The 9,361-nt window shown below is 36.8% G+C and overlaps 1 pseudogene; it reads left to right on the forward strand.

Annotated features, from left to right (window-relative positions):
• The first annotated feature begins 6,806 nt into the window (after positions 1-6,806).
• Positions 6,807-8,995, forward strand: LOC119545140 (annotated as a pseudogene).
• The last annotated feature ends 366 nt before the right edge of the window (positions 8,996-9,361 follow it).

Here is a 9,361-nt window from a genome sequence, read left to right on the forward strand (position 1 = left end):
TATGTATGATAATGAAGTAAATTATAGTAGAGTGTGGCAGGAAGTGATATGGGCTAAATACTCACTAATACACTCAATCACTGATTGGAGAAAGATACTCAAGTGTTTACTCTGATGAAATCATATGATACATAATTTATAGAAGGTGTATAAGTGATTAAAAATATAAAACATTAAGATTTTTACTTACTAATCAATGCAAATTGAAACCATTTTACTTATTTTGTCAAAGTTTCCCAATCTACTTGAAATAGAGAAGGGTAGAATGAAGTAATAAGTTTGCCTATATTGCTGATTGGGGATTACCTTTTGATATCACTTTTTTTAAAAATTTTATTGAGATTTTTCACATACCATACAATCATCCAAAGATCCAAAGCGCACAATCAGTTGCCTACGGTACCATCATAACAGCTGTGCATCCATCACCACAATAATTTTTTTTCAATTTTTAGAACATTTTCATTACTCCAGAAAAGAAATAGAAGCAAAAAAGAAAACTCAAATCCTCCCATACTCCGAACCATCCCCCCCTCCATATTGACTCATAGTATTGGTATAGTACATTTGTTACTGTTGATGAAAGAATTTTAAAATACTACTAACTGTAGTACATAGTTTGCAATAGGTATATTTTTTCCCTTTGTACCCCTATATTATTAACTTGTAGTTATAGTGTCATACATTTGTTCTGGTTCATGGAAGAGATTTCTAATATTTGTACAGTTAATCATGGACATTGTCCACCACAAGATTTCACTGTTTTCTACATGCCCATATTTTAGCCTCCAACTTTCCTTCTGGTGACATATGTGTCTCTAAGCTTCCCCTTTCCACCACGTTCCCACACCATTCAGCACTATTAGTTTTTCTCACAATAACATGCTACCATCACTTCTGTCTATTTCCAAACATTTATGTTCAACCTAGTTAAACATTCTACTCATAATAAGCAACTGCTCCCCATTCTTTAACCTTGTTCTATATCCTGGTAACTTATATTTCATGTCTATGAGTTTACATATTATAATTAGTTCATATCATTGAAACCATACTGTATTTGTCCTTATGTGTCTGACTTATTTCATTCAATATAGTGCCCTCAAGGTTTCTTCATCAACCTGTTTTTTTTTAAGATGGTTTTGTTTACCCACCATACATTCCATCCTAAGTAAACAATTGATGGTTCCCTGTATAATCACATATTTATTCATTCACCACCATTACCACCATCTATATAAAGACATCTCCATTTCTTCCATAAAGAAGGAAGAAGAGTCAAAGAAGGTAGAGAGACAAAAGAAAAAGAAAAAAAATGAGAGCTAAAAAGCAACAAAAGAAAAGATAGAATTAAACTAAAGTAGATTAAAAGAGTCAGACAACATCACCAATGCCAAAACTCCCACACCCCTCCCTTATGTCCCCCTCGTATATGCATTTATTTTTGGTATATTGCCTTTGTTCCATTAAAGGAAGCATAATACAATGTTTCTGTTAATTATAGTTTCTAGTTTGCATTGATTGTATTTTTCCCCAATACCACCCCATTTTTAACACCTTGCAAGTTTGACATTCATTTGTTCTCCCTCATATAAAAACATATTTGTGTATTTTATCACAACTGTTGAGCATTCTAGGTTTCACTGAGTTATACAATCCCACTCTTTATCTTCCCTCTTTCCTTCTGGTGTCCCACATGCTCCTAACCTTTCTTTTTCAAGCATACTCACAGTCATCTTTGTTCAGTGTACTTACATTGTCATGCTATCATCACCCAAAATTGTGTTCCAAACCTCTCACTCCTGTCTTTTCCTCTCTGTCTGTAGTGCTCCCTTTTGTATTTCCTGTAGAGCAGGTATCTGGTTCACAAATTCTCTCATTGTCTATTTGTCAGAGAATATTTTAAACTCTCCCTCATATTTGAAGGACAGTCTTGCTGGATATAGGATATTTGGTTGGCGGTTTTTCTCTTTCAGTGTCTTAAATGTATCACACCACTTTCTTCTTGCCTCCATGGTTTCTGATGAGAAATCCACACAAGGTCTTATCAAGCTTCCCTTGTATGTGATGAATCACTTTTCTCTTTCTGCTTTCAGGATTCTTTGTCTTTGACGTTTGATAATCTGATTATTAAGCGTCTTGGTGTAGATCTATTCTGTTTGGGTATGCTACGCTTCTTGGATCTGTAATTTTATGTCTTTCATAAGAGATGGGTACTTTTCATTATTTCCTCTACTATTGCTTCTGCCCCTTTCCCCTTTTCTTCTCCTTCTGGGACACCCCTGACCCGTACATTCATGAACTTCATTCAATTCCCTGAGACATTGCTCATAGTTTTCCATTCTTTTCCCTATCTGTTTTTCTGTGTGTAGGATTTTAGGTGTCTTGTTCTCCAGTTCCTGAGTGTTTTCTTCTGCCCCTTGAGATCTGCTGTTGTATGTCTCCATTGTGTTTTTCATCTCTTGTGTTGTGCCTTATATTTCCATAGATTCTGCTAGTTGTTTTTTCAAACTATCAATTTCTACCTTATGTTCACCCAGTGTTTTCTTTATATCCTTTATCTCTTTTGCCATCTCTTCCCTGAACTTCCCTGGTTTTGAGTTGATTTAGCATATTTCTTTGAAAATCTGTAATTAATTGTTTCATTAAAGTGAAACAGTATCTCAACTGTAATTTAATTGGGGTGTAAGTTTGTTTCTTTGACTGGGCCATATCTTCGTTTTTCCTAACATGATTTGTAGTTTTCTGTTGTCTAGGCATCTGGTTTCCTTGGTTACTCCAATCCAATTTTCCCAGACCAGAACGGGTTCAGCTCTCCGAATGGGGTCATATTCACTTTCAAGTTTTCCTGAGGGTGAATCTTAGAAGAACGACAGACTTTCCTGTGAGGCATCTAGCCGCAGTGCTTTTCCTAACCTTCCCAGCAGGTGACGCCTATCAACCTTTTGCTCCTGACTGGTCTAAGGAGTTGTGGCCCCTTTAGCTTCTGTTTTGGCTGTTTTCCCCCAGGCTCTGGGGTCTGAGTTCTGAAGGGAAGGCCGGCAATAGAGCTGTGCCCCACCTCCTTCCTCTTAGGGAAGATACACCCCCTAAGGCATTATCTTCTGCATTTGAATTGTTCCCTTGTCTCTCTGACTCTGTTATCTCCACCCTGGTCTGGGTCAGAGCGCTGCAAATTGAAAATAGTTGGGGCTCTCTCCACTGAGCCACTCAGGTTGAGAGAGAGAAAAAGGGAAAGAAAGCACCCTTTCAGAGTCAGTCCATGGCCCCCCAGTTTTGCTTGTTGGTCAGAGAGAGCCCCTGGTCTTCTGGGCTCCCTTTCCCAGATCACAGCTGTTTTCTGGCTCTTTAAGGTCAGTCATCACTAAAAGTCTCTGTCTGCTTGTTAGGAGTTTGCCTGTGTTTGTAGCTTGTATTCAGCAGTCCCTGTTTGTTAATTAAAACCCCAGTTGGAGCTGGGCTGAGCTATATTCACTTGCTCCGGGACTGCTGGTTTCTCCTATGGTGAGGTCTTATAGCTCAGGCTGCCATGTGGGAAGAGGGCTCCCAGTGTGGTTCCACCATTTTTACCTACAAATTTTATGCTGCAGTCTCAGCCATTCCACCCAGTTCAGGTTGGTGTACAATGTGTGGACTGTCACTGTTGTCTCCCAGCAGTTGTTCCAGATTATTTACTACTTGTTCATGGTTGTTTATTAGTCGCTCCAGGGGATTAACTAAATTACACTCCTCTCTATGCCACCATCTTGCCCCTCTCCTGATACCACTTTTAAAAGTAACTTAGAGTATAAATGATCCTGAGGAAAATTATCATGTAAAAATTAATCGCCTTCATATACAAAAACTGTAAACAGTTAACACTTACAATGCTAGAGAAAACTCCATTTACAATAGCAATAAAACATACTTAGGAATAAACTTAACAGGAAATGTGTGAAGCCAATAAGAAGAAAACTGTAAAAAAGTCCTGAAAACCGAAATAATAGACTTGAACACATTGAAAGGCATTCTTTGTTCCAGAATAGGATGTTTCAATATGATCAAGCCCTCAGTTCTAACTAATTTAGATTATAAAGTTAATGCAATCGCAATTACAATGGCAATATGTTTTGTTCTCTTGAATCCACATGAATCGATGCTAATATTAACATGGAAAAATAAGCACAAGACTTTGAAACCATGAAAATGAAGAGCAATGCAGGAGGATTAATGTTACCGTATATTAAACCATACTACAACAAAGAATCTATAATTACAACAATAGTACTGACTCCTGAATTGCAAAATAAATGAATGGAATAGAAATAAAGTCCAACTATGGCTGGAAACCTAGCAAATGATAAAGTTAGCATCTCAAACCAGCGGGACTTTGTAATAAATGTGTTGAAATACTAGGATAACCATCTGGAAAATTAAAGTTAGTCCTGTTTCTTACACTTCACCAAAGAATAAACACCACAATAATGGGAAATATAAAGAAAGAAGCCACACATGGTCTGTCTTCTCTCTCTTATGAAACTCTTGCATCTCCAGGAGCATCGCAACATTGATCTCCCCATTCTGCTCACAATCACTCCTCCACCACCATGTGTGCTTTGTTTGGCCTCTCAGGATCTTACATTTTGCCTGTGCAGATTAGTGTTCAGCCAAAGACTCAGGGAAATCCTTATACACTACTCTTTCTCTTTTGTGACTGACTATATAAATTCCAGCCACCTCAGAAGCCCTGAAGTCTGATACATCTCTTCCATGCATCCAGACCTCTATTGTAAGTCAAGGGGCCATTTACTTTTGAAGGTTGGAAAGTATCCCCAGGCAAAAAGACTAGGGAATAAGGCGCTCAACCCCTGTGTTTCCCTTCTCTTAAGTATCTCAGCTCTGTGCTGTCCTCCTAAATCTGAAAACAATTACTTTATACTTCTTTTTTGTTTTAATAGTTCTTTATTTGGGGAAAATATGTGTGATAGCTATTACTGTATGACGGTTGGGACAATCTCCCCCCTCCCCTGCGTTTTTTTTTTTTCAATAACATTTATGTGTTAATTCCTGTAGTTTCCCCCAACCTGGATCAGACTGATTGTTTACTCATGGTTTCGTTTTTGTTCCTTGATCCTCTATATTGTAGAACTTTTAATTGTATCTACAGGCTTGATTATATTTCATTATTTGTCAAGAACATTTTAAATAAACTGCTGCATGCTTCCTTTTACATCACAACAGGAGCATGTAATGTCTGGTTGTCCAAGTCTTAGTGATGTTAAAATTGATTATTGAGTTCATGTGTTATCAGCCTGAGTCATCCATTATGTAGTTCCCTATCAACCTTTAATGGTTTTTTTCCATGCATGTTTTTTGCCAAAATGTATTATTTCATTAGAGATTAGGGTTGCAAAATGGTGCTTTTTAATGACACCATTTCTTCTCTATTTATTATCTGAAATTTTTCCCTAATGGAGTAATTGATTGGAGAATATTGATTCTAACTGATATAACTACAGTCATAAACTTCCAAAGAAAAATGATAAAAGGTATGTGGAAAATTTGCAACTCATACCAGAGAAAATTAGATAATATCAGCATTATACAGAGTGCTAAAACTGACCAACATATAAGATCAACAAACCAATAGAAATGAAATGTACAAAGGATATGAAGTTGGCGTTCATAGAAAAAGAAAATACAAATGGCTCTTTCACATCAAAAATTGCTTCATACTTACTCCTTATAAGATAAATGTAAATCTAAACTGCTAATATTACTTTAAAAAATTTTATGGAGTAAGAGTTAAAAGATTGGTTACTCAATTCTATTAGTGAAGTTGTGGGTAAAGAAAACTTTTCTACATTGTAATTGAAATAGATTGAAAGAAAGCATTTCATTTAGAAACTCATTCTACAGTATGTTTTAGGCATGGGAAATATTTTAAGTTATTCACTAAGACATTAGTAATAGTAGCATAAGAATAGAAACAGTGTATTAATTGAGGATTGGGTAAATAAATTAGGATACATCAATACAGTATAATATATTACTGATTAAAAACAAAAAAGCTCCTCATGTACTTATATGGAATTATACAAGATAATTTCTTGGAGAAAAGTGGAGAATTTAATCTGTTTAGACTAATGGTTTCTAAAGCCAAAAATTTAGATGAAAGAAAAAAAGATTATTAAATTAACTTTAAAAACAAACTTTTGTCTGACAAAAATTGCAGTTCAGGTCAAAGTGTATATGAGAAATTTTTAAAATATTGGGAACACATATCACAGATAATTTCCCAAATATGTATTTTTTAAAATCTAATGAAAAAAGTGAAGAAACCTTACATAAATAAAGCAAAAGATAGCAGATACAAACTAAAGACACTTGATCGGAGGGGAAAAAGGAAAACTACAAAGATAATAGGTTTAAACAGAACCATATAAATAATTACATTCAAAGTAAATAAATCGAATTTTCTCAACAAACTGCAGAGATCATAACACTGAATAATAATACATGACCCACATGTACACAAACTAAAACAAATGCAATTAAAGTGTAAAGACACAGATGTATTGAAAATAAAAGGATAGAAAATGTTATACCATATTGTATATGATGGTATATATGGTATATGATGGGGTATAGTAATTTCCAGTAAAGTACACTACAGGAAAAGTTAATTTTCCTTAGAAAACGGACATTTCATAATAATAAAATGTCAGTTCATCAAGAAGTCATAGCAGTCCTAAACATGCATTCATTCTTAACAGAGCTTCAGCAGATGAAAAGAAAAATCTGTCAGAACCAAAAGTAAAAAACAAATGAGGCGCGAGGCCGAGAGCTCGCGCCGCGCCCGGGAGCCCGTGAGGGAGGCGGGCGGTGCGGGAAGAGGCGGCGACGCGGGGCCTGGGAGCAGCGCGCGGCGGGGGCGGGACCTCAGCGTGGCCAGACGCGGGCGAGCCTCGAGCGGCCGGGGGCTCCCCTCCCAGGCTGCCGGGCCGGGGTTTGCCGGGCCTGCTGCGCCCCCCGCCCACCCCTTCGCCTCAGCCTTCTCCTCGCCGCTTCTCCTCGTCCGAGCGGCTCGAGACCCGCGGGGAGCGCGGCGCAGTCGGCCCGCGGGGTGCGGCCTCTCGGCGTCTTCGGCGGCGACCAAGGACGACCGGGAAGGGGAGCGGCTTGTATGTGATGGTATATGTGGTATATGATGGGCTATAGTAATTTCCAATAAAGTACACGACAGTACCCGCGAATACCAGGCGGGCGACCTGGTCTTCGCTAAGATGAAGCGCTGCCCGCACTGGCCGGCCCTGATTAATCAACTCCCAGAAGGAGCCGTGAGGCCTCCAGCAAATAAGTATCCTATCATCTTTTCTGGCAGCCCTGAAACTGCATTTCTAGGTCCCAAAGACCTTTTCCCGTATAAGGAATACAAAGACAAATTTGGAAAATCAAACAAACGGAAAGGATTTAATGAAGGATTGTGGGAAATAGAAACTAACTCAGGAGTCGAGTTTACTGGATACCAGGCAGTTCAGCAACAGAGCTCTTCAGAAACTGAGGGAGAAGGCAGCAATACTGCAGATGCAAGCAGTAAGGAAGAAGGTGATAGAGTGGAAGAAGATGGAAAAGGCAAAAGAAAGAATGAAAAAGCAAGCTCAGAACGGAAAAAAATCGTATACTTCCAAGAAATCGTCTAAACAGTTCCGGAAAATCTCCAGAAGATGAAAATGACAAGGATTGCAAAGAAGAAGAAAACAAAAGCAGCTTTGACGGTGGCGATGCCGGTAATGACACAAGAAACACAGCTTCAGACTTGCAGAAAAGTAGTGAAGGGACCTAACTACCATAACGAATCTACATATTAAGAGAAACCACATGAAGGTTATATGTTTGGTTGTCTAATATTCTTGGATTTGATATGAACCAACACACAGTTATTGTTGTCATTAACGGAATCCCAGTTTGTATGTACATTATTTACATTCTTCTGTTGTGTTTGAAAAACAACAACAAAAAGAACCAAGACATTTTAGCCTTTTTTAAGATTATTGATTTAATTTCATGTTATTTTGTTGCATGAAGTTGCCCTTAACCACTAAGGATTATGAATATTTTTGCAGATTTATACGTCTGGGATCCTTTTATCAAGGCCAATATGCTCATCATTCTCCTGCCTTCATCCCACCATTGCCAAACACTCAGTTAAATATAAATTAGTGTTTTTTTAGATGATCATTTAATATAATGCTTAAGGATGGGATATCGTCTCTGTGACAGAACCCAGGAATTAATTCCTACATATATAACGTTAGTATATTGAAGATGAAATTAAAATTGTCCTTCAGTTTTGAGGCCATGTGTAAAGTTTAACCACATTGTAAAATATCAGTTATGTATTAAAAATAGCTAGTTGAGAACTTATACTCAAAACTCATGTTGTTATGAACACAAACTCAGTTTCTATATGTGAAGTTGCTGAGTCTTTTTGTGTTACTCCAAAATAAAGGCAAAGATTTTTTTCCCCAATGCCAATGCAAAACAAAACAAACAACAAAAAAGACATGAATACAAATCGTAGTTGGATGTCAATTCCTTTCTCTCATATGAAAAATCTGTAAGAATGTAGATCTATAAATCAACATGACTTGATATTTATAAAACATTACATGACAAAATGCAAGAATATGCATTCTTTTAAATGTAGATAAAATATTCTCCAAATCTGTTTATGTGCCAGACCATAAAAAGAAAATTACAACTGTTTGATAATGTTGAAACCATACAAAATATATTAACACATAGTATTGTTAGAAATCAATAAAATTCAGATACTGAGAAATCACCAAGTATTAAAATCAAGCCACATGCTTATAAGTGATCTGTGAGTATTAGAAGGAATCACAATGGGAATTCTAAAATGTAGTGAATGAAATAATAATGAGAATAACAGCCAAGATTTCAAGATCCTCCTAAGGCAAAGCTGAGAGAAAAATACTGAAAATTAAACTCAATAATCCACTGAAATTGTTAGAAAAAGAAGAGGGGATGAATGCAAAGTAAGAAGAAATTAAATAATAAAGGTAAATATGTAATTCAATAACTTCTAATCTGCTTTATATCTCCATGGATTTGCTTATTCTATATATTTTATATGAGTGGATGCATACAATATTTGTCCTTTGTGTCTGGCTTATTTCACCTAGTATAATATTCTCAAGGTTCATTCATGGTGTAACATGTATCAGAACCTTTTTATGTCTGAATATTATGCAATTGTATGGATATCGCACATATTGTTTTTCCATTCCTTTGTGGATGGACACCAGTGTTGTTCCACGTTTTGACTATTGTGAGTACTGCTGCTATGAACATTCAG

Source organism: Choloepus didactylus, chromosome 10 (genome assembly GCF_015220235.1).
Source record: "Choloepus didactylus isolate mChoDid1 chromosome 10, mChoDid1.pri, whole genome shotgun sequence".
NCBI classification, from domain to species: domain Eukaryota; kingdom Metazoa; phylum Chordata; class Mammalia; order Pilosa; family Megalonychidae; genus Choloepus; species Choloepus didactylus.